Genomic DNA, 23,402 nt, shown 5'->3' with positions numbered 1-23,402 from the left:
CAATTGGTGTTGAATACAAAAGTGATGCAAGGATCCCACACTGAGTACAGTAGAGAAATGTTTCTAGGCATGCTTGAAGACTGGGGAATCAACAAAGACAGAGTGATGCTTGTGCTCCTTCCAGACAACGGTGTAAACATGCGGAAAGGAATGAAGCTTGCTGATGTGTCAGAGCTCAGATGCATGGCACACAACATCCTCCAAATTCTAAATGATGGTCTGTCAAGCCAAAGAGCTTTGATTGATATATGTTTTGAAAAGCATGAAGAGATTAAAAGTGTTGTGCTGGCAAGTCTTTTGAATTCTCGATACAAGAACCATGCTTTCTCTTCTGATGATGTATTGGTCTAGGCAAAACAATGGCTGACAGAAGATATTCAACAGGAGGTACAGAAGGTTCCTGCCAAAAAGTCAAGTCCATAACAGCATTTTTATAATCTGGAATAGCAGCAGGATGCTGCAAAAACAGAAAAATGTCCAAAAAGAAGACAATGAACAGAAGAGAATCTTCTTCATCGTGGTCAAATTTATAGCATGTTCAGTGTTTTATTGGGGGGCAAAGTCGCAGGACATGCGAAATGTTATGTAGCGCTGTGAGAGCCACAGTCGCAGGACATGCAAAATTTCATGTAATGGTGTGAGTCCTAAAGTTGTAGGTCATGCAAAATGACATGCAACTCTTTGAAACCGTTTAAGTTCAGGATCTCCTATTTTTCGACCTCTACCTCAAGGGGATGTAGCTCAGTGGTAGAGCGCATGCTTCGCATGTATGAGGCCCCGGGTTCAATCCCCGGCATCTCCATGTTTTGATAGGTGATGCTTACTTGCTGAGCAATGGTGATTATGTTGATAGACTCCTTTCACATTTCTGCAACTTATGCTCTGACTTGTGAGACACAAAGTTGCAGGACATGCGAAATGCCATGTAGCTCTGTGAGACCCAAAGTCGCAGGACATTTGAAAAGCCATGTAGCTCTGTGAGATCCAAAGTCGCAGGACATGTGAAATGCCATGTATAATGGTGTCTGACTCAGGATTTAAGCGGTCGATGTCCATAGTTGAGCCAAGGTAGACACTGAAGAGTGAGAGGTATTATCGAACCAAAACGCTGGGAAAGATTCACCAAAAGGTCGTTGAGAAAGTAAAGGCTATGTTGCAACCAGAGAATGCTGTCAACTCACTTTCATTCACGACTGACTGATGGTCAGGACAAACAGAGCCACTAATGAGTCTTACATGCCATTTCATTGACAGCGGATGGACAAAAAGGCAATTGGTGTTGAATACAAAAGTGATGCAAGGATCCCACACTGAGTACAGTAGAGAAATGTTTCTAGGCATGCTTGAAGACTGGGGAATCAACAAAGACAGAGTGATGCTTGTGCTCCTTCCAGACAACGGTGTAAACATGCGGAAAGGAATGAAGCTTGCTGATGTGTCAGAGCTCAGATGCATGGCACACAACATCCTCCAAATTCTAAATGATGGTCTGTCAAGCCAAAGAGCTTTGATTGATATATGTTTTGAAAAGCATGAAGAGATTAAAAGTGTTGTGCTGGCAAGTCTTTTGAATTCTCGATACAAGAACCATGCTTTCTCTTCTGATGATGTATTGGTCTAGGCAAAACAATGGCTGACAGAAGATATTCAACAGGAGGTACAGAAGGTTCCTGCCAAAAAGTCAAGTCCATAACAGCATTTTTATAATCTGGAATAGCAGCAGGATGCTGCAAAAACAGAAAAATGTCCAAAAAGAAGACAATGAACAGAAGAGAATCTTCTTCATCGTGGTCAAATTTATAGCATGTTCAGTGTTTTATTGGGGGGCAAAGTCGCAGGACATGCGAAATGTTATGTAGCGCTGTGAGAGCCACAGTCGCAGGACATGCAAAATTTCATGTAATGGTGTGAGTCCTAAAGTTGTAGGTCATGCAAAATGACATGCAACTCTATGAAACCGTTTATGTTCAGGAACTGCTATTTTGCGCTCTCTACATCAAGGGGATGTAGCTCAGTGGTAGAGCGCATGCTTTGCATGTATGAGGCCCCGGGTTCAATCCCCGGCATCTCCATGTTTTGATAGGTGATGCTTACTTGCTGAGCATTGGTGATTATGTTGATAGACTCTTTTCACATTTCTGCAACTTATGCTCTGACTTGTGAGACACAAAGTTGCAGGACATGCGAAATGCCATGTAGCTCTGTGAGACCCAAAGTCGCAGGACATTTGAAAAGCCATGTAGCTCTGTGAGATCCAAAGTCGCAGGACATGTGAAATGCCATTTATAATGGTGTCTGACTCAGGATTTAAGCGGTCGATGTCCATAGTTGAGCCAAGGTAGACACTGAAGAGTGAGAGGTATTATCGAACCAAAACGCTGGGAAAGATTCACCAAAAGGTCGTTGAGAAAGTAAAGGCTATGCTGCAACCAGAGAATGCTGTCAACTCACTTTCATTCACGACTGACTGATGGTCAGGACAAACAGAGCCACTAATGACTCTTACATGCCATTTCATTGACAGCGGATGGACAAAAAGGCAATTGGTGTTGAATACAAAAGTGATGCAAGGATCCCACACTGAGTACAGTAGAGAAATGTTTCTAGGCATGCTTGAAGACTGGGGAATCAACAAAGACAGAATGATGCTTGTGCTCCTTCCAGACAGCGGTGTAAACATGCGGAAAGGAATGAAGCTTGCTGATGTGTCAGAGTTCAGATGCATGGCACACAACATCCTCCAACTTCTAAATGATGGTCTGTCAAGCCAAAGAGCTTTGATTGATATATGTTTTGAAAAGCATGAAGAGATTAAAAGTGTTCTGCTGGCAAGTCTTTTGAATTCTCGATACAAGAACCATGCTTTCTCTTCTGATGATGTATTGGTCTAGGCAAAACAATGGCTGACAGAAGATATTCAACAGGAGGTACAGAAGGTTCCTGCCAAAAAGTCAAGTCCATAACAGCATTTTTATAATCTGGAATAGCAGCAGGATGCTGCAAAAACAGAAAAATGTCCAAAAAGAAGACAATGAACAGAAGAGAATCTTCTTCATCGTGGTCAAATTTATAGCATGTTCAGTGTTTTATTGGGGGGTAAAGTCACAGGACATGCGAAATGTTATGTAGCGCTGTGAGACCCAAAGTCGCAGGACATGCGAAATTTCATGTAATGGTGTGAGTCCTAAAGTTGTAGGTCATGCAAAATGACATGCAACTCTTTGAAACCGTTTAAGTTCAGGATCTCCTATTTTTCGACCTCTACCTCAAGGGGATGTAGCTCAGTGGTAGAGCGCATGCTTCGCATGTATGAGGCCCCGGGTTCAATCCCCGGCATCTCCATGTTTTGATAGGTGATGCTTACTTGCTGAGCAATGGTGATTATGTTGATAGACTCCTTTCACATTTCTGCAACTTATGCTCTGACTTGTGAGACACAAAGTTGCAGGACATGCGAAATGCCATGTAGCTCTGTGAGACCCAAAGTCGCAGGACATTTGAAAAGCCATGTAGCTCTGTGAGATCCAAAGTCGCAGGACATGTGAAATGCCATGTATAATGGTGTCTGACTCAGGATTTAAGCGGCCGATGTCCATAGTTGAGCCAAGGTAGACACTGAAGAGTGAGAGGTATTATCGAACCAAAACGCTGGGAAAGATTCACCAAAAGGTCATTGAGAAAGTAAAGGCTATGCTGCAACCAGAGAATGCTGTCAACTCACTTTCATTCATGACTGACTGATGGTCAGGACAAACAGAGCCACTAATGAGACTTACATGCCATTTCATTGACAGCGGATGGACAAAAAGGCAATTGGTGTTGAATACAAAAGTGATGCAAGGATCCCACACTGAGTACAGTAGAGAAATGTTTCTAGGCATGCTTGAAGACTGGGGAATCAACAAAGACAGAGTGATGCTTGTGCTCCTTCCAGACAGCGGTGTAAACATGCGGAAAGGAATGAAGCTTGCTGATGTGTCAGAGCTCAGATGCATGGCACACAACATCCTCCAACTTCTAAATGATGGTCTGTCAAGCCAAAGAGCTTTGATTGATATATGTTTTGAAAAGCATGAAGAGATTGAAAATGTTGTGCTGGCAAGTCTTTTGAATTCTCGATACAAGAACCATGCTTTCTCTTCTGATGATGTATTGGTCTAGGCAAAACAATGGCTGACAGAAGATATTCAACAGGAGGTACAGAAGGTTCCTGCCAAAAAGTCAAGTCCAGAACAGCATTTTTATAATCTGGAATAGCAGCAGGATGCTGCAAAAACAGAAAAATGTCCAAAAAGAAGACAATGAACAGAAGAGAATCTTCTTCATCGTGGTCAAATTTATAGCATGTTCAGTGTTTTATTGGGGGGCAACGTCGCAGGACATGCGAAATGTTATGTAGCGCTGTGAGACCCAAAGTTGCAGGACATGCGAAATTTCATGTAATGGTGTGAGTCCTAAAGTTGTGGGTCATGCAAAATGACATGCAACTCTTTGAAACCGTTTAAGTTCAGGAACTGCTATTTTTCGCTATCGACATCAAGGGGATGTAGCTCAGTGGTAGAGCGCATGCTTCGCATGTATGAGGCCCCGGGCTCAATCCCCGGCATCTCCATGTTTTGATAGGTGATGCTTACTTGCTGAGCAATGGTGATTATGTTGATAGACTCCTTTCACATTTCTGCAACTTATGCTCTGACTTGTGAGACACAAAGTTGCAGGACATGCGAAATGCCATGTAGCTCTGTGAGACCCAAAGTCGCAGGACATTTGAAAAGCCATGTAGCTCTGTGAGATCCAAAGTTACAGAACATGTGAAATGCCATTTATAATTGTGTCTGACTCAAGATTTAAGCGGTCGATGTCCATAGTTGAGCCAAGGTAGACACTGAAGAGTGAGAGGTATTATCGAACCAAAACGCTGGGAAAGATTCACCAAAAGGTCGTTGAGAAAGTAAAGGCTATGCTGCAACCAGAGAATTCTGTCAACTCACTTTCATTCACGACTGACTGATGGTCAGGACAAACAGAGCCACTAATGAGTCTTACATGCCATTTCATTGACAGCGGATGGACAAAAAGGCAATTGGTGTTGAATACAAAAGTGATGCAAGGATCCCACACTGAGTACAGTAGAGAAATGTTTCTAGGCATGCTTGAAGACTGGGGAATCAACAAAGACAGAGTGATGCTTGTGCTCCTTCCAGACAGCGGTGTAAACATGCGGAAAGGAATGAAGCTTGCTGATGTGTCAGAGTTCAGATGCATGGCACACAACATCCTCCAACTTCTAAATGATGGTCTGTCAAGCCAAAGAGCTTTGATTGATATATGTTTTGAAAAGCATGAAGAGATTAAAAGTGTTCTGCTGGCAAGTCTTTTGAATTCTCGATACAAGAAACATGCTTTCTCTTCTGATGATGTATTGGTCTAGGCAAAACAATGGATGACAGAAGATATTCAACAGGAGGTACAGAAGGTTCCTGCCAAAAAGTCAAGTCCAGAACAGCATTTTTATAATCTGGAATAGCAGCAGGATGCTGCAAAAACAGAAAAATGTCCAAAAAGAAGACAATGAACAGAAGAGAATCTTCTTCAACGTGGTCAAATTTATAGCATGTTCAGTGTTTTATTGGGGGGCAAAGTCGCAGGACATGCGAAATGTTATGTAGCGCTGTGAGACCCAAAGTCGTAGGACATGTGAAATTTCATGTAATGGTGTGAGTCCTAAAGTTGTAGGTCATGCAAAATGACATGCAACTCTTTGAAACCATTTAAGTTCAGGAACTGCTATTTTTCGCTTTCTACATCAAGGGGATGTAGCTCAGTGGTAGAGCGCATGCTTCGCATGTATGAGGCCCCGGGTTCAATCCCCGGCATCTCCATGTTTTGATAGGTGATGCTTACTTGCTGAGCAATGGTGATCATGTTGATAGACTCCTTTCACATTTCTGCAACTTATGCTCTGACTTGTGAGACAGAAAGTTGCAGGACATGCGAAATGCCATGTAGCTCTGTGAGACCCAAAGTCGCAGGACATTTGAAAAGCCATGTAGCTCTGTGAGATCCAAAGTCGCAGGACATGTGAAATGCCATGTATAATGGTGTCTGACTCAGGATTTAAGCGGTCGATGTCCATAGTTGAGCCAAGGTAGACACTGAAGAGTGAGAGGTATTATCGAACCAAAACGCTGGGAAAGGTTCACCAAAAGGTCGTTGAGAAAGTAAAGGCTATGCTGCAACCAGAGAATGCTGTCAACTCACTTTCATTCACGACTGACTGATGGTCAGGACAAACAGAGCCACTAATGAGTCTTACATGCCATTTCATTGACAGCGGATGGACAAAAAGGCAATTGGTGTTGAATACAAAAGTGATGCAAGGATCCCACACTGAGTACAGTAGAGAAATGTTTCTAGGCATGCTTGAAGACTGGGGAATCAACAAAGACAGAGTGATGCTTGTGCTCCTTCCAGACAGCGGTGTAAACATGCGGAAAGGAATGAAGCTTGCTGATGTGTCAGAGCTCAGATGCATGGCACACAACATCCTCCAACTTCTAAATGATGGTCTGTCAAGCCAAAGAGCTTTGATTGATATATGTTTTGAAAAGCATGAAGAGATTAAAAGTGTTGTGCTGGCAAGTCTTTTGAATTCTCGATACAAGAACCATGCTTTCTCTTCTGATGATGTATTGGTCTAGGCAAAACAATGGCTGACAGAAGATATTCAACAGGAGGTACAGAAGGTTCCTGCCAAAAAGTCAAGTCCAGAACAGCATTTTTATAATCTGGAATAGCAGCAGGATGCTGCAAAAACAGAAAAATGCCCAAAAAGAAGACAATGAACAGAAGAGAATCTTCTTCATCGTGGTCAAATTTATAGCATGTTCAGTGTTTTATTGGGGGGCAAAGTCGCAGGACATGCGAAATGTTATGTAGCGCTGTGAGAGCCAAAGTCGCAGGACATGCAAAATTTCATGTAATGGTGTGAGTCCTAAAGTTGTAGGTCATGCAAAATGACATGCAACTCTATGAAACCGTTTAAGTTCAGGAACTGCTATTTTTCGCTATCTACATCAAGGGGATGTAGCTCAGTGGTAGAGCGCATGCTTCGCATGTATGAGGCCCCGGGTTCAATCCCTGGCATCTCCATGTTTTGATAGGTGATGCTTACTTGCTGAGCATTAGTGATTATGTTGATAGACTCCTTTCACATTTCTGCAACTTATGCTCTGACTTGTGAGACACAAAGATGCAGGACATGCGAAATGCCATGTAGCTCTGTGAGACCCAAAGTCGCAGGACATTTGAAAAGCCATGTAGCTCTGTGAGATCCAAAGTCGCAGGACATGTGAAATGCCATTTATAATGGTGTCTGACTCAGGATTTAAGCGGTCGATGTCCATAGTTGAGCCAAGGTAGACACTGAAGAGTGAGAGGTATTATCGAACCAAAAGGCTGGGAAAGATTCACCAAAAGGTCGTTGAGAAAGTAAAGGCTATGCTGCAACCAGAGAATGCTGTCAACTCACTTTCATTCACGACTGACTGATGGTCAGGTCAAACAGAGCCACTAATGACTCTTACATGCCATTTCATTGACAGCGGATGGACAAAAAGGCAATTGGCGTTGAATACAAAAGTGATGCAAGGATCCCACACTGAGTACAGTAGAGAAATGTTTCTAGGCATGCTTGAAGACTGGGGAATCAACAAAGACAGAATGATGCTTGTGCTCCTTCCAGACAGCGGTGTAAACATGCGGAAAGGAATGAAGCTTGCTGATGTGTCAGAGTTCAGATGCATGGCACACAACATCCTCCAACTTCTAAATGATGGTCTGTCAAGCCAAAGAGCTTTGATTGATCTATGTTTTAAAAAGCATGAAGAGATTAAAAGTGTTCTGCTGGCAAGTCTTTTGAATTCTCGATACAAGAACCATGCTTTCTCTTCTGATGATGTATTGGTCTAGGCAAAACAATGGCTGACAGAAGATATTCAACAGGAGGTACAGAAGGTTCCTGCCAAAAAGTCAAGTCCATAACAGCATTTTTATAATCTGGAATAGCAGCAGGATGCTGCAAAAACAGAAAAATGTCCAAAAAGAAGACAATGAACAGAAGAGAATCTTCTTCATCGTGGTCAAATTTATAGCATGTTCAGTGTTTTATTGGGGGGTAAAGTCACAGGACATGCGAAATGTTATGTAGCGCTGTGAGACCCAAAGTCGCAGGACATGCGAAATTTCATGTAATGGTGTGAGTCCTAAAGTTGTAGGTCATGCAAAATGACATGCAACTCTTTGAAACCGTTTAAGTTCAGGAACTCCTATTTTTCGACCTCTACCTCAAGGGGATGTAGCTCAGTGGTAGAGCGCATGCTTCGCATGTATGAGGCCCCGGGTTCAATCCCCGGCATCTCCATGTTTTGATAGGTGATGCTTACTTGCTGAGCAATGGTGATCATGTTGATAGACTCCTTTCACATTTCTGCAACTTATGCTCTGACTTGTGAGACACAAAGTTGCAGGACATGCGAAATGCCATGTAGCTCTGTGAGACCCAAAGTCGCAGGACATTTGAAAAGCCATGTAGCTCTGTGAGATCCAAAGTCGCAGGACATGTGAAATGCCATGTATAATGGTGTCTGACTCAGGATTTAAGCGGTCGATGTCCATAGTTGAGCCAAGGTAGACACTGAAGAGTGAGAGGTATTATCGAACCAAAACGCTGGGAAAGATTCACCAAAAGGTCGTTGAGAAAGTAAAGGCTATGCTGCAACCAGAGAATACTGTCGACTCACTTTCATTCATGACTGACTGATGGTCAGGACAAACAGAGCCACTAATGAGTCTTACATGCCATTTCATTGACAGCGGATGGACAAAAAGGCAATTGGTGTTGAATACAAAAGTGATGCAAGGATCCCACACTGAGTACAGTAGAGAAATGTTTCTAGGCATGCTTGAAGACTGGGGAATCAACAAAGACAGAGTGATGCTTGTGCTCCTTCCAGACAGCGGTGTAAACATGCGGAAAGGAATGAAGCTTGCTGATGTGTCAGAGCTCAGATGCATGGCACACAACATCCTCCAACTTCTAAATGATGGTCTGTCAAGCCAAAGAGCTTTGATTGATATATGTTTTGAAAAGCATGAAGAGATTAAAAATGTTGTGCTGGCAAGTCTTTTGAATTCTCGATACAAGAACCATGCTTTCTCTTCTGATGATGTATTGGTCTAGGCAAAACAATGGCTGACAGAAGATATTCAACAGGAGGTACAGAAGGTTCCTGCCAAAAAGTCAAGTCCAGAACAGCATTTTTATAATCTGGAATAGCAGCAGGATGCTGCAAAAACAGAAAAATGTCCAAAAAGAAGACAATGAACAGAAGAGAATCTTCTTCATCGTGGTCAAATTTATAGCATGTTCAGTGTTTTATTGGGGGGCAAAGTCGCAGGACATGCGAAATGTTATGTAGCGCTGTGAGACCCAAAGTCGCAGGACATGCAAAATTTCATGTAATGGTGTGAGTCCTAAAGTTGTAGGTCATGCCAAATGACATGCAACTCTTTGAAACCGTTTAAGTTCAGGAACTGCTATTTTTCGCTATCTACATCAAGGGGATGTAGCTCAGTGGTAGAGCGAATGCTTCGCATGTATGAGGCCCCGGGCTCAATCCCCGGCATCTCCATGTTTTGATAGGTGATGCTTACTTGCTGAGCAATGGTGATTATGTTGATAGACTCCTTTCACATTTCTGCAACTTATGCTCTGACTTGTGAGACACAAAGTTGCAGGACATGTGAAATGCCATGTAGCTCTGTGAGACCCAAAGTCGCAGGACATTTGAAAAGCCATGTAGCTCTGTGAGATCCAAAGTCACAGAACATGTGAAATGCCATTTATAATTGTGTCTGACTCAGGATTTAAGCGGTCGATGTCCATAGTTGAGCCAAGGTAGACACTGAAGAGTGAGAGGTATTATCGAACCAAAACGCTGGGAAAGATTCACCAAAAGGTCGTTGAGAAAGTAAAGGCTATGCTGCAACCAGAGAATGCTGTCAACTCACTTTCATTCACGACTGACTGATGGTCAGGACAAACAGAGCCACTAATGAGTCTTACATGCCATTTCATTGACAGCGGATGGACAAAAAGGCAATTGGTGTTGAATACAAAAGTGATGCAAGGATCCCACACTGAGTACAGTAGAGAAATGTTTCTAGGCATGCTTGAAGACGGGGAATCAACAAAGACAGAGTGATGCTTGTGCTCCTTCCAGACAGCGGTGTAAACATGCGGAAAGGAATGAAGCTTGCTGATGTGTCAGAGTTCAGATGCATGGCACACAACATCCTCCAACTTCTAAATGATGGTCTGTCAAGCCAAAGAGCTTTGATTGATATATGTTTTGAAAAGCATGAAGAGATTAAAAGTGTTCTGCTGGCAAGTCTTTTGAATTCTCGATACAAGAACCATGCTTTCTCTTCTGATGATGTATTGGTCTAGGCAAAACAATGGATGACAGAAGATATTCAACAGGAGGTACAGAAGGTTCCTGCCAAAAAGTCAAGTCCAGAACAGCATTTTTATAATCTGGAATAGCAGCAGGATGCTGCAAAAACAGAAAAATGTCCAAAAAGAAGACAATGAACAGAAGAGAATCTTCTTCAACGTGGTCAAATTTATAGCATGTTCAGTGTTTTATTGGGGGGCAAAGTCGCAGGACATGCGAAATGTTATGTAGCGCTGTGAGACCCAAAGTCGTAGGACATGTGAAATTTCATGTAATGGTGTGAGTCCTAAAGTTGTAGGTCATGCAAAATGACATGCAACTCTTTGAAACCATTTCAGTTCAGGAACTGCTATTTTTCGCTCTCTACATCAAGGGGATGTAGCTCAGTGGTAGAGCGCATGCTTCGCATGTATGAGGCACCGGGTTCAATCCCCGGCATCTCCATGTTTTGATAGGTGATGCTTACTTGCTGAGCAATGGTGATCATGTTGATAGACTCCTTTCACATTTCTGCAACTTATGCTCTGACTTGTGAGACAGAAAGTTGCAGGACATGCGAAATGCCATGTAGCTCTGTGAGACCCAAAGTCGCAGGACATTTGAAAAGCCATGTAGCTCTGTGAGATCCAAAGTCGCAGGACATGTGAAATGCCATGTATAATGGTGTCTGACTCAGGATTTAAGCGGTCGATGTCCATAGTTGAGCCAAGGTAGACACTGAAGAGTGAGAGGTATTTTTGAACCAAAACGCTGGGAAAGGTTCACCAAAAGGTCGTTGAGAAAGTAAAGGCTATGCTGCAACCAGAGAATGCTGTCAACTCACTTTCATTCACGACTGACTGATGGTCAGGACAAACAGAGCCACTAATGAGTCTTACATGCCATTTCATTGACAGCGGATGGACAAAAAGGCAATTGGTGTTGAATACAAAAGTGATGCAAGGATCCCACACTGAGTACAGTAGAGAAATGTTTCTAGGCATGCTTGAAGACTGGGGAATCAACAAAGACAGAGTGATGCTTGTGCTCCTTCCTGACAGCGGTGTAAACATGCGGAAAGGAATGAAGCTTGCTGATGTGTCAGAGCTCAGATGCATGGCACACAACATCCTCCAACTTCTAAATGATGGTCTGTCAAGCCAAAGAGCTTTGATTGATATATGTTTTGAAAAGCATGAAGAGATTAAAAGTGTTGTGCTGGCAAGTCTTTTGAATTCTCGATACAAGAACCATGCTTTCTCTTCTGATGATGTATTGGTCTAGGCAAAACAATGGCTGACTGAAGATTTTCAACAGGAGGTACAGAAGGTTCCTGCCAAAAAGTCAAGTCCAGAACAGCATTTTTATAATCTGGAATAGCAGCAGGATGCTGCAAAAACAGAAAAATGTCCAAAAAGAAGACAATGAACAGAAGAGAATCTTCTTCATCGTGGTCAAATTTATAGCATGTTCAGTGTTTTATTGGGGGGCAAAGTCGCAGGACATGCGAAATGTTATGTAGCGCTGTGAGACCCAAAGTCGTAGGACATGTGAAATTTCATGTAATGGTGTGAGTCCTAAAGTTGTAGGTCATGCAAAATGACATGCAACTCTTTGAAACCGTTTAAGTTCAGGAACTGCTATTTTTTTCTCTCCACATCAAGGGGATGTAGCCCAGTGGTAGAGCGCATGCTTCGCATGTATGAGACCCTGGGTTCAATCCCCGGCATCTCCATGTTTTGATAGGTGATGCTTACTTGCTGAGCAATGGTGATTATGTTGATAGACTCCTTTCACATTTCTGCAACTTATGCTCTTACTTGTGAGACACAAAGTTGCAGGACATGCGAAATGCCATGTAGCTCTGTGAGACCCAAAGTCGCAGGACATTTGAAAAGCCATGTAGCTCTGTGAGATCCAAAGTCGCAGGACATGTGAAATGCCATGTAGCTCTGTGAGACCCAAAGTCGCAGGACATGCAAAATTTCATGTAATGGTGTGAGTCCTAAAGTTGTAGGTCATGCAAAATGACATGCAACTCTATGAAACCGTTTAAGTTCAGGAACTGCTATTTTTCGCTCTCTACATCAAGGGGATGTAGCTCAGTGGTAGAGCGCATGCTTCGCATGTATGAGGCCCCGGGTTCAATCCCCGGCATCTCCATGTTTTGATAGGTGATGCTTACTTGCTGAGCAATGGTGATTATGTTGATAGACTCCTTTCACATTTCTGCAACTTATGCTCTGACTTGTGAGACAGAAAGTTGCAGGACATGCGAAATGCCATGTAGCTCTGTGAGACCCAAAGTCGCAGGACATTTGAAAAGCCATGTAGCTCTGTGAGATCCAAAGTCGCAGGACATGTGAAATGCCATGTATAATGGTGTCTGACTCAGGATTTAAGCGGTCGATGTCCATAGTTGAGCCAAGGTAGACACTGAAGAGGGAGAGGTATTATCGAACCAAAACGCTGGGAAAGATTCACCAAAAGGTCGTTGAGAAAGTAAAGGCTATGCTGCAACCAGAGAATGCTGTCAACTCACTTTCATTCACGACTGACTGATGGTCAGGACAAACGGAGCCACTAATGAGTCTTACATGCCATTTCATTGACAGCGGATGGACAAAAAGGCAATTGGTGTTGAATACAAAAGTGATGCAAGGATCCCACACTGAGTACAGTAGAGAAATGTTTCTAGGCATGCTTGAAGACTGGGGAATCAACAAAGACAGAGTGATGCTTGTGCTCCTTCCAGACAGCGGTGTAAACATGCGGAAAGGAATGAAGCTTGCTGATGTGTCAGAGTTCAGATGCATGGCACACAACATCCTCCAACTTCTAAATGATGGTCTGTCAAGCCAAAGAGCTTTGATTGATATATGTTTTGAAAAGCATGAAGAGATTAAAAGTGTTCTGCTGGCAAGTCTTTTGAATTCTCGATACAAGAACCATGCTTTCTCTTCTGATGATGTATTGGTCTAGGCAAAACAATGGCTGACAGAAGATATTCAACAGGAGGTACAGAAGGTTCCTGCCAAAAAGTCAAGTCCATAACAGCATTTTTATAATCTTGAATAGCAGCAGGATGCTGCAAAAACAGAAAAATGTCCAAAAAGAAGACAATGAACAGAAGAGAATCTTCTTCATCGTGGTCAAATTTATAGCATGTTCAGTGTTTTATTGGTGGGTAAAGTCACAGGACATGCGAAATGTTATGTAGCGCTGTGAGACCCAAAGTCGCAGGACATGCGAAATTTCATGTAATGGTGTGAGTCCTAAAGTTGTAGGTCATGCAAAATGACATGCAACTCTTTGAAACCGTTTAAGTTCAGGAACTGCTATTTTTCACTCTCTTCATCAAGGGGATGTAGCTCAGTGGTAGAGCGCATGCTTCGCATGTATGAGGCCCCGGGTTCAATCCCCGGCATCTCCATGTTTTGATAGGTGATGCTTACTTGCTGAGCATTGGTGATTATGTTGATAGACTCCTTTCACATTTCTGCAACTTATCCTCTGACTTGTGAGACACAAAGTTGCAGGACATGCGAAATGCCATGTAGCTCTGTGAGACCCAAAGTCGCAGGACATTTGAAAAGCCATGTAGCTCTGTGAGATCCAAAGTCACAGGACATGTGAAATGCCATTTATAATGGTGTCTAACTCAGGATTTAAGCGGTCGATGTCCATAGTTGAGCCAAGGTAGACACTGAAGAGTGAGAGGTATTATCGAACCAAAACGCTGGGAAAGATTCACCAAAAGGTCGTTGAGAAAGTAAAGGCTATGCTGCAACCAGAGAATGCTGTCAACTCACTTTCATTCACGACTGACTGATGGTCAGGACAAACGGAGCCACTAATGAGTCTTACATGCCATTTCATTGACAGCGGATGGACAAAAAGGCAATTGGTGTTGAATACAAAAGTGATGCAAGGATCCCACACTGAGTACAGTAGAGAAATGTTTCTAGGCATGCTTGAAGACTGGGGAATCAACAAAGACAGAGTGATGCTTGTGCTCCTTCCAGACAGCGGTGTAAACATGCGGAAAGGAATGAAGCTTGCTGATGTGTCAGAGTTCAGATGCATGGCACACAACATCCTCCAACTTCTAAATGATGGTCTGTCAAGCCAAAGGGCTTTGATTGATATATGTTTTGAAAAGCATGAAGAGATTAAAAGTGTTCTGCTGGCAAGTCTTTTGAATTCTCGATACAAGAACCATGCTTTCTCTTCTGATGATGTATTGGTCTAGGCAAAACAATGGCTGACAGAAGATATTCAACAGGAGGTACAGAAGGTTCCTGCCAAAAAGTCAAGTCCATAACAGCATTTTTATAATCTGGAATAGCAGCAGGATGCTGCAAAAACAGAAAAATGTCCAAAAAGAAGACAATGAACAGAAGAGAATCTTCTTCATCGTGGTCAAATTTATAGCATGTTCAGTGTTTTATTGGGGGGCAAAGTCGCAGGACATGCAAAATGTTATGTAGCGCTGTGAGACCCAAAGTCGCAGGACATGCGAAATTTCATGTAATGGTGTGAGTCCTAAAGTTGTAGGTCATGCAAAATGACATGCAACTCTTTGAAACCGTTTAAGTTCAGGAACTGCTATTTTTCGCTCTCTACATCAAGGGGATGTAGCTCAGTGGTAGAGCGCATGCTTCGCATGTATGAGGCCCCGGGTTCAATCCCCGGCATCTCCATGTTTTGATAGGTGATGCTTACTTGCTGAGCAATGGTGATTATGTTGATAGACTCCTTTCACATTTCTGCAACTTATGCTCTGACTTGTGAGACAGAAAGTTGCAGGACATGCGAAATGCCATGTAGCTCTGTGAGACCCAAAGTCGCAGGACATTTGAAAAGCCATGTAGCTCTGTGAGATCCAAAGTCGCAGGACATGTGAAATGCCATGTATAATGGTGTCTGACTCAGGATTTAAGCGGTCGATGTCCATAGTTGAGCCAAGGTAGACACTGAAGAGGGAGAGGTATTATCGAACCAAAACGCTGGGAAAGATTCACCAAAAGGTCGTTGAGAAAGTAAAGGCTATGCTGCAACCAGAGAATGCTGTCAACTCACTTTCATTCACGACTGACTGATGGTCAGGACAAACGGAGCCACTAATGAGTCTTACATGCCATTTCATTGACAGCGGATGGACAAAAAGGCAATTGGTGTTGAATACAAAAGTGATGCAAGGATCCCACACTGAGTACAGTAGAGAAATGTTTCTAGGCATGCTTGAAGACTGGGGAATCAACAAAGACAGAGTGATGCTTGTGCTCCTTCCAGACAGCGGTGTAAACATGCGGAAAGGAATGAAGCTTGCTGATGTGTCAGAGTTCAGATGCATGGCACACAACATCCTCCAACTTCTAAATGATGGTCTGTCAAGCCAAAGAGCTTTGATTGATATATGTTTTGAAAAGCATGAAGAGATTAAAAGTGTTCTGCTGGCAAGTCTTTTGAATTCTCGATACAAGAACCATGCTTTCTCTTCTGATGATGTATTGGTCTAGGCAAAACAATGGCTGACAGAAGATATTCAACAGGAGGTACAGAAGGTTCCTGCCAAAAAGTCAAGTCCATAACAGCATTTTTATAATCTTGAATAGCAGCAGGATGCTGCAAAAACAGAAAAATGTCCAAAAAGAAGACAATGAACAGAAGAGAATCTTCTTCATCGTGGTCAAATTTATAGCATGTTCAGTGTTTTATTGGTGGGTAAAGTCACAGGACATGCGAAATGTTATGTAGCGCTGTGAGACCCAAAGTCGCAGGACATGCGAAATTTCATGTAATGGTGTGAGTCCTAAAGTTGTAGGTCATGCAAAATGACATGCAACTCTTTGAAACCGTTTAAGTTCAGGAACTGCTATTTTTCACTCTCTTCATCAAGGGGATGTAGCTCAGTGGTAGAGCGCATGCTTCGCATGTATGAGGCCCCGGGTTCAATCCCCGGCATCTCCATGTTTTGATAGGTGATGCTTACTTGCTGAGCATTGGTGATTATGTTGATAGACTCCTTTCACATTTCTGCAACTTATCCTCTGACTTGTGAGACACAAAGTTGCAGGACATGCGAAATGCCATGTAGCTCTGTGAGACCCAAAGTCGCAGGACATTTGAAAAGCCATGTAGCTCTGTGAGATCCAAAGTCACAGGACATGTGAAATGCCATTTATAATGGTGTCTGACTCAGGATTTAAGCGGTCGATGTCCATAGTTGAGCCAAGGTAGACACTGAAGAGGGAGAGGTATTATCGAACCAAAACGCTGGGAAAGATTCACCAAAAGGTCGTTGAGAAAGTAAAGGCTATGCTGCAACCAGAGAATGCTGTCAACTCACTTTCATTCACGACTGACTGATGGTCAGGACAAACGGAGCCACTAATGAGTCTTACATGCCATTTCATTGACAGCGGATGGACAAAAAGGCAATTGGTGTTGAATACAAAAGTGATGCAAGGATCCCACGCTGAGTACAGTAGAGAAATGTTTCTAGGCATGCTTGAAGACTGGGGAATCAACAAAGACAGAGTGATGCTTGTGCTCCTTCCAGACAGCGGTGTTAACATGCAGAAAGGAATGAAGCTTGCTGATGTGTCAGAGTTCAGATGCATGGCACACAACATCCTCCAACTTCTAAATGATGGTCTGTCAAGCCAAAGAGCTTTGATTGATATATGTTTTGAAAAGCATGAAGAGATTAAAAGTGTTCTGCTGGCAAGTCTTTTGAATTCTCGATACAAGAACCATGCTTTCTCTTCTGATGATGTATTGGTCTAGGCAAAACAATGGCTGACAGAAGATATTCAACAGGAGGTACAGAAGGTTCCTGCCAAAAAGTAAAGTCCATAACAGCATTTTTATAATCTTGAATAGCAGCAGGATGCTGCAAAAACAGAAAAATGTCCAAAAAGAAGACAATGAACAGAAGAGAATCTTCTTCATCGTGGTCAAATTTATAGCATGTTCAGTGTTTTATTGGTGGGTAAAGTCACAGGACATGCGAAATGTTATGTAGCGCTGTGAGACCCAAAGTCGCAGGACATGCGAAATTTCATGTAATGGTGTGAGTCCTAAAGTTGTAGGTCATGCAAAATGACATGCAACTCTTTGAAACCGTTTAAGTACAGGAACTCCTATTTTTCGACCTCTACCTCTACCTCTACCTCTACCTCTACCTCTACCTCTACCTCTACCTCTACCTCTACCTCTACCTCTACCTCTACCTCTACCTCTACCTCTACCTCTACCTCTACCTCTACCTCTACCTCTACCTCTACCTCTACCTCTACCTCTACCTCAAGGGGATGTAGCTCAGTGGTCGAGCGCATGCTTCGCATGTATGAGGCCCCGGGTTCAATCCCCGGCATCTCCATGTTTTGATAGGTGATGCTTACTTGCTGAGCAATGGTGATTATGTTGATAGACTCCTTTCACATTTCTGCAACTTATGCTCTGACTTGTGAGACACAAAGTTGCAGGACATGCGAAATGCCATGTAGCTCTGTGAGACCCAAAGTCGCAGGACATTTGAAAAGCCATGTAGCTCTGTGAGATCCAAAGTCGCAGGACATGTGAAATGCCATGTATAATGGTGTCTGACTCAGGATTTAAGCGGTCGATGTCCATAGTTGAGCCAAGGTAGACACTGAAGAGTGAGAGGTATTATCGAACCAAAACGCTGGGAAAGATTCACCAAAAGTTTGTTGAGAAAGTAAAGGCTATGCTGCAACCAGAGAATGCTGTCAACTCACTTTCATTCACGACTGACTGATGGTCAGGACAAACAGAGCCACTAATGAGTCTTACATGCCACTTCATTGACAGCGGATGGACAAAAAGGCAATTGGTGTTGAATACAAAAGTGATGCAAGGATCCCACACTGAGTACAGTAGAGAAATGTTTCTAGGCATGCTTGAAGACTGGGGAATCAACAAAGACAGAGTGATGCTTGTGCTCCTTCCAGACAGCGGTGTAAACATGCGGAAAGGAATGAAGCTTGCTGATGTGTCAGAGCTCAGATGCATGGCACACAACATCCTCCAACTTCTAAATGATGGTCTGTCAAGCCAAAGAGCTTTGATTGATATATGTTTTGAAAAGCATGAAGAGATTAAAAGTGTTCTGCTGGCAAGTCTTTTGAATTCTCGATACAAGAACCATGCTTTCTCTTCTGATGATGTATTGGTCTAGGCAAAACAATGGCTGACAGAAGATATTCAACAGGAGGTACAGAAGGTTCCTGCCAAAAAGTCAAGTCCAGAACAGCATTTTTATAATCTGGAATAGCAGCAGAATGCTGCAAAAACAGAAAAATGTCCAAAAAGAAGACAATGAACAGAAGAGAATCTTCTTCATCGTGGTCAAATTTATAGCATGTTCAGTGTTTTATTGGGGGGCAAAGTCGCAGGACATGCGAAATGTTATGTAGCGCTGTGAGACCCAAAGTCGCAGGACATGCGAAATTTCATGTAATGGTGTGAGTGCTAAAGTTGTAGGTCATGCAAAATGACATGCAACTCTTTGAAACCGTTTAAGTTCAGGAACTGCTATTTTTCGCTCTCTACCTCAAGGGGATGTAGCTCAGTGGTAGAGCGCATGCTTCGCATGTATGAGGCACCGGGGTCAATCCCCTGCATCTCCATGTTTTGATAGGTGATGCTTACTTGCTGAGCAATGGTGATTATGTTGATAGACTCCTTTCACATTTCTGCAACTTATGCTCTGACTTGTGAGACACAAAGTTGCAGGACATGCGAAATGCCATGTAGCTCTGTGAGACCCAAAGTCGCAGGACATTTGAAAAGCCATGTAGCTCTGTGAGATCCAAAGTCACAGAACATGTGAAATGCCATTTATAATTGTGTCTGACTCAGGATTTAAGCGGTCGATGTCCATAGTTGAGCCAAGGTAGACACTGAAGAGTGAGAGGTATTATCGAACCAAAACGCTGGGAAAGATTCACCAAAAGGTCGTTGAGAAAGTAAAGGCTATGCTGCAACCAGAGAATGCTGTCAACTCACTTTCATTCACGACTGACTGATGGTCAGGACAAACAGAGCCACTAATGAGTCTTACATGCCATTTCATTGACAGCGGATGGACAAAAAGGCAATTGGTGTTGAATACAAAAGTGATGCAAGGATCCCACACTGAGTACAGTAGAGAAATGTTTCTAGGCATGCTTGAAGACTGGGGAATCAACAAAGACAGAGTGATGCTTGTGCTCCTTCCAGACAGCGGTGTAAACATGCGGAAAGGAATGAAGCTTGCTGATGTGTCAGAGTTCAGATGCATGGCACACAACATCCTCCAACTTCTAAATGATGGTCTGTCAAGCCAAAGAGCTTTGATTGATATATGTTTTGAAAAGCATGAAGAGATTAAAAGTGTTCTGCTGGCAAGTCTTTTGAATTCTCGATACAAGAACCATGCTTTCTCTTCTGATGATGTATTGGTCTAGGCAAAACAATGGCTGACAGAAGATATTCAACAGGAGGTACAGAAGGTTCCTGCCAAAAAGTCAAGTCCAGAACAGCATTTTTATAATCTGGAATAGCAGCAGAATGCTGCAAAAACAGAAAAATGTCCAAAAAGAAGACAATGAACAGAAGAGAATCTTCTTCATCGTGGTCAAATTTATAGCATGTTCAGTGTTTTATTGGGGGGCAAAGTCGCAGGACATGCGAAATGTTATGTAGCGCTGTGAGACCCAAAGTCGCAGGACATGCGAAATTTCATGTAATGATGTGAGTGCTAAAGTTGTAGGTCATGCAAAATGACATGCAACTCTTTGAAACCGTTTAAGTTCAGGAAGTGCTATTTTTCTCTCTCCACATCAAGGGGATGTAGCCCAGTGGTAGAGCGCATGCTTCGCATGTATGAGGCCCCGGGTTCAATCCCCGGCATCTCCATGTTTTGATAGGTGATGCTTACTTGCTGAGCAATGGTGATTATGTTGATAGACTCCTTTCACATTTCTGCAACTTATGCTCTTACTTGTGAGACACAAAGTTGCAGGACATGCGAAATGCCATGTAGCTCTGTGAGACCCAAAGTCGCAGGACATTTGAAAAGCCATGTAGCTCTGTGAGATCCAAAGTCACAGAACATGTGAAATGCCATTTATAATTGTGTCTGACTCAGGATTTAAGCGGTCGATGTCCATAGTTGAGCCAAGGTAGACACTGAAGAGTGAGAGGTATTATCGAACCAAAACGCTGGGAAAGATTCACCAAAAGGTCGTTGAGAAAGTAAAGGCTATGCTGCAACCAGAGAATGCTGTCAACTCACTTTCATTCACGACTGACTGATGGTCAGGACAAACAGAGCCACTAATGAGTCTTACATGCCATTTCATTGACAGCGGATGGACAAAAAGGCAATTGGTGTTGAATACAAAAGTGATGCAAGGATCCCACACTGAGTACAGTAGAGAAATGTTTCTAGGCATGCTTGAAGACGGGGAATCAACAAAGACAGAGTGATGCTTGTGCTCCTTCCAGACAGCGGTGTAAACATGCGGAAAGGAATGAAGCTTGCTGATGTGTCAGAGTTCAGATGCATGGCACACAACATCCTCCAACTTCTAAATGATGGTCTGTCAAGCCAAAGAGCTTTGATTGATATATGTTTTGAAAAGCATGAAGAGATTAAAAGTGTTGTGCTGGCAAGTCTTTTGAATTCTCGATACAAGAACCATGCTTTCTCTTCTGATGATGTATTGGTCTAGGCAAAACAATGGCTGACAGAAGATATTCAACAGGAGGTACAGAAGGTTCCTGCCAAAAAGTCAAGTCCAGAACAGCAATTTTATAATCTGGAATAGCAGCAGGATGCTGCAAAAACAGAAAAATGTCCAAAAAGAAGACAATGAACAGAAGAGAATCTTCTTCATCGTGGTCAAATTTATAGCAGGTTCAGTGATTTATTGGGGGGCAAAGTCGCAGGACATGAGAAATGTTATGTAGCGCTGTGAGACCCAAAGTCGTAGGACATGTGAAATTTCATGTAATGGTGTGAGTCCTAAAGTTGTAGGTCATGCAAAATGACATGCAACTCTTTGAAACCGTTTAAGTTCAGGAACTGCTATTTTTCTCTCTCCACATCAAGGGGATGTAGCCCAGTGGTAGAGCGCATGCTTCGCATGTATGAGGCCCCGGGTTCAATCCCCGGCATCTCCATGTTTTGATAGGTGATGCTTACTTGCTGAGCAATGGTGATTATGTTGATAGACTCCTTTCACATTTCTGCAACTTATGCTCTTACTTGTGAGACACAAAGTTGCAGGACATGCGAAATGCCATGTAGCTCTGTGAGACCCAAAGTCGCAGGACATTTGAAAAGCCATGTAGCTCTGTGAGATCCAAAGTCACAGAACATGTGAAATGCCATTTATAATTGTGTCTGACTCAGGATTTAAGCGGTCGATGTCCATAGTTGAGCCAAGGTAGACACTGAAGAGTGAGAGGTATTATCGAACCAAAACGCTGGGAAAGATTCACCAAAAGGTCGTTGAGAAAGTAAAGGCTATGCTGCAACCAGAGAATGCTGTCAACTCACTTTTATTCACGACTGACTGATGGTCAGGACAAACAGAGCCACTAATGAGTCTTACATGCCATTTGATTGACAGCGGATGGACAAAAAGGCAATTGGTGTTGAATACAAAAGTGATGCAAGGATCCCACACTGAGTACAGTAGAGAAATGTTTCTAGGCATGCTTGAAGACTGGGGAATCAACAAAGACAGAGTGATGCTTGTGCTCCTTCCAGACAGCGGTGTAAACATGCGGAAAGGAATGAAGCTTGCTGATGTGTCAGAGCTCAGATGCATGGCACACAACATCCTCCAACTTCTAAATGATGGTCTGTCAAGCCAAAGAGCTTTGATTGATATATGTTTTGAAAAACATGAAGAGATTAAAAGTGTTCTGCTGGCAAGTCTTTTGAATTCGCGATACAAGAACCATGCTTTCTCTTCTGATGATGTATTGGTCTAGGCAAAACAATGGCTGACAGAAGATATTCAACAGGAGGTACAGAAGGTTCCTGCCAAAAAGTCAAGTCCATAACAGCATTTTTATAATCTTGAATAGCAGCAGGATGCTGCAAAAACAGAAAAATGTCCAAAAAGAAGACAATGAACAGAAGAGAATCTTCTTCATCGTGGTCAAATTTATAGCATGTTCAGTGTTTTATTGGTGGGTAAAGTCACAGGACATGCGAAATGTTATGTAGCGCTGTGAGACCCAAAGTCGCAGGACATGCGAAATTTCATGTAATGGTGTGAGTCCTAAAGTTGTAGGTCATGCAAAATGACATGCAACTCTTTGAAACCGTTTAAGTTCAGGAACTGCTATTTTTCGCTCTCTACATCAAGGGGATGTAGCTCAGTGGTAGAGCGCATGCTTCGCATGTATGAGGCACCGTGTTCAATCCCCGGCATCTCCATGTTTTGATAGGTGATGCTTACTTGCTGAGCAATGGTGATTATGTTGATAGACTCCTTTCACATTTCTGCAACTTATGCTCTGACTTGTGAGACACAAAGTTGCAGGACATGCGAAATGCCATGTAGCTCTGTGAGATCCAAAGTCGCAGGACATTTGAAAAGCCATGTAGCTCTATGAGATCCAAAGTCGCAGGACATGTGAAATGCCATGTATAATGGTGTCTGACTCAGGATTTAAGCGGTCGATGTCCATAGTTGAGCCAAGGTAGACACTGAAGAGTGAGAGGTATTATCGAACCAAAACACTGGGAAAGATTCACCAAAAGGTCGTTGAGAAAGTAAAGGCTATGCTGCAACCAGAGAATGCTGTCAACTCACTTTCATTCACGACTGACTGATGGTCAGGACAAACAGAGGCACTAATGAGTCTTACATGCCA

Source organism: Pelophylax lessonae, assembly GCF_965119305.1.
Source record: "Pelophylax lessonae genome assembly, chromosome: 3".
In the NCBI taxonomy this organism is placed as follows: Eukaryota; Metazoa; Chordata; class Amphibia; order Anura; family Ranidae; genus Pelophylax; species Pelophylax lessonae.
The sequence above is the reverse complement of the archived record's forward strand: the minus strand, read 5'-3'. Positions refer to the sequence as shown.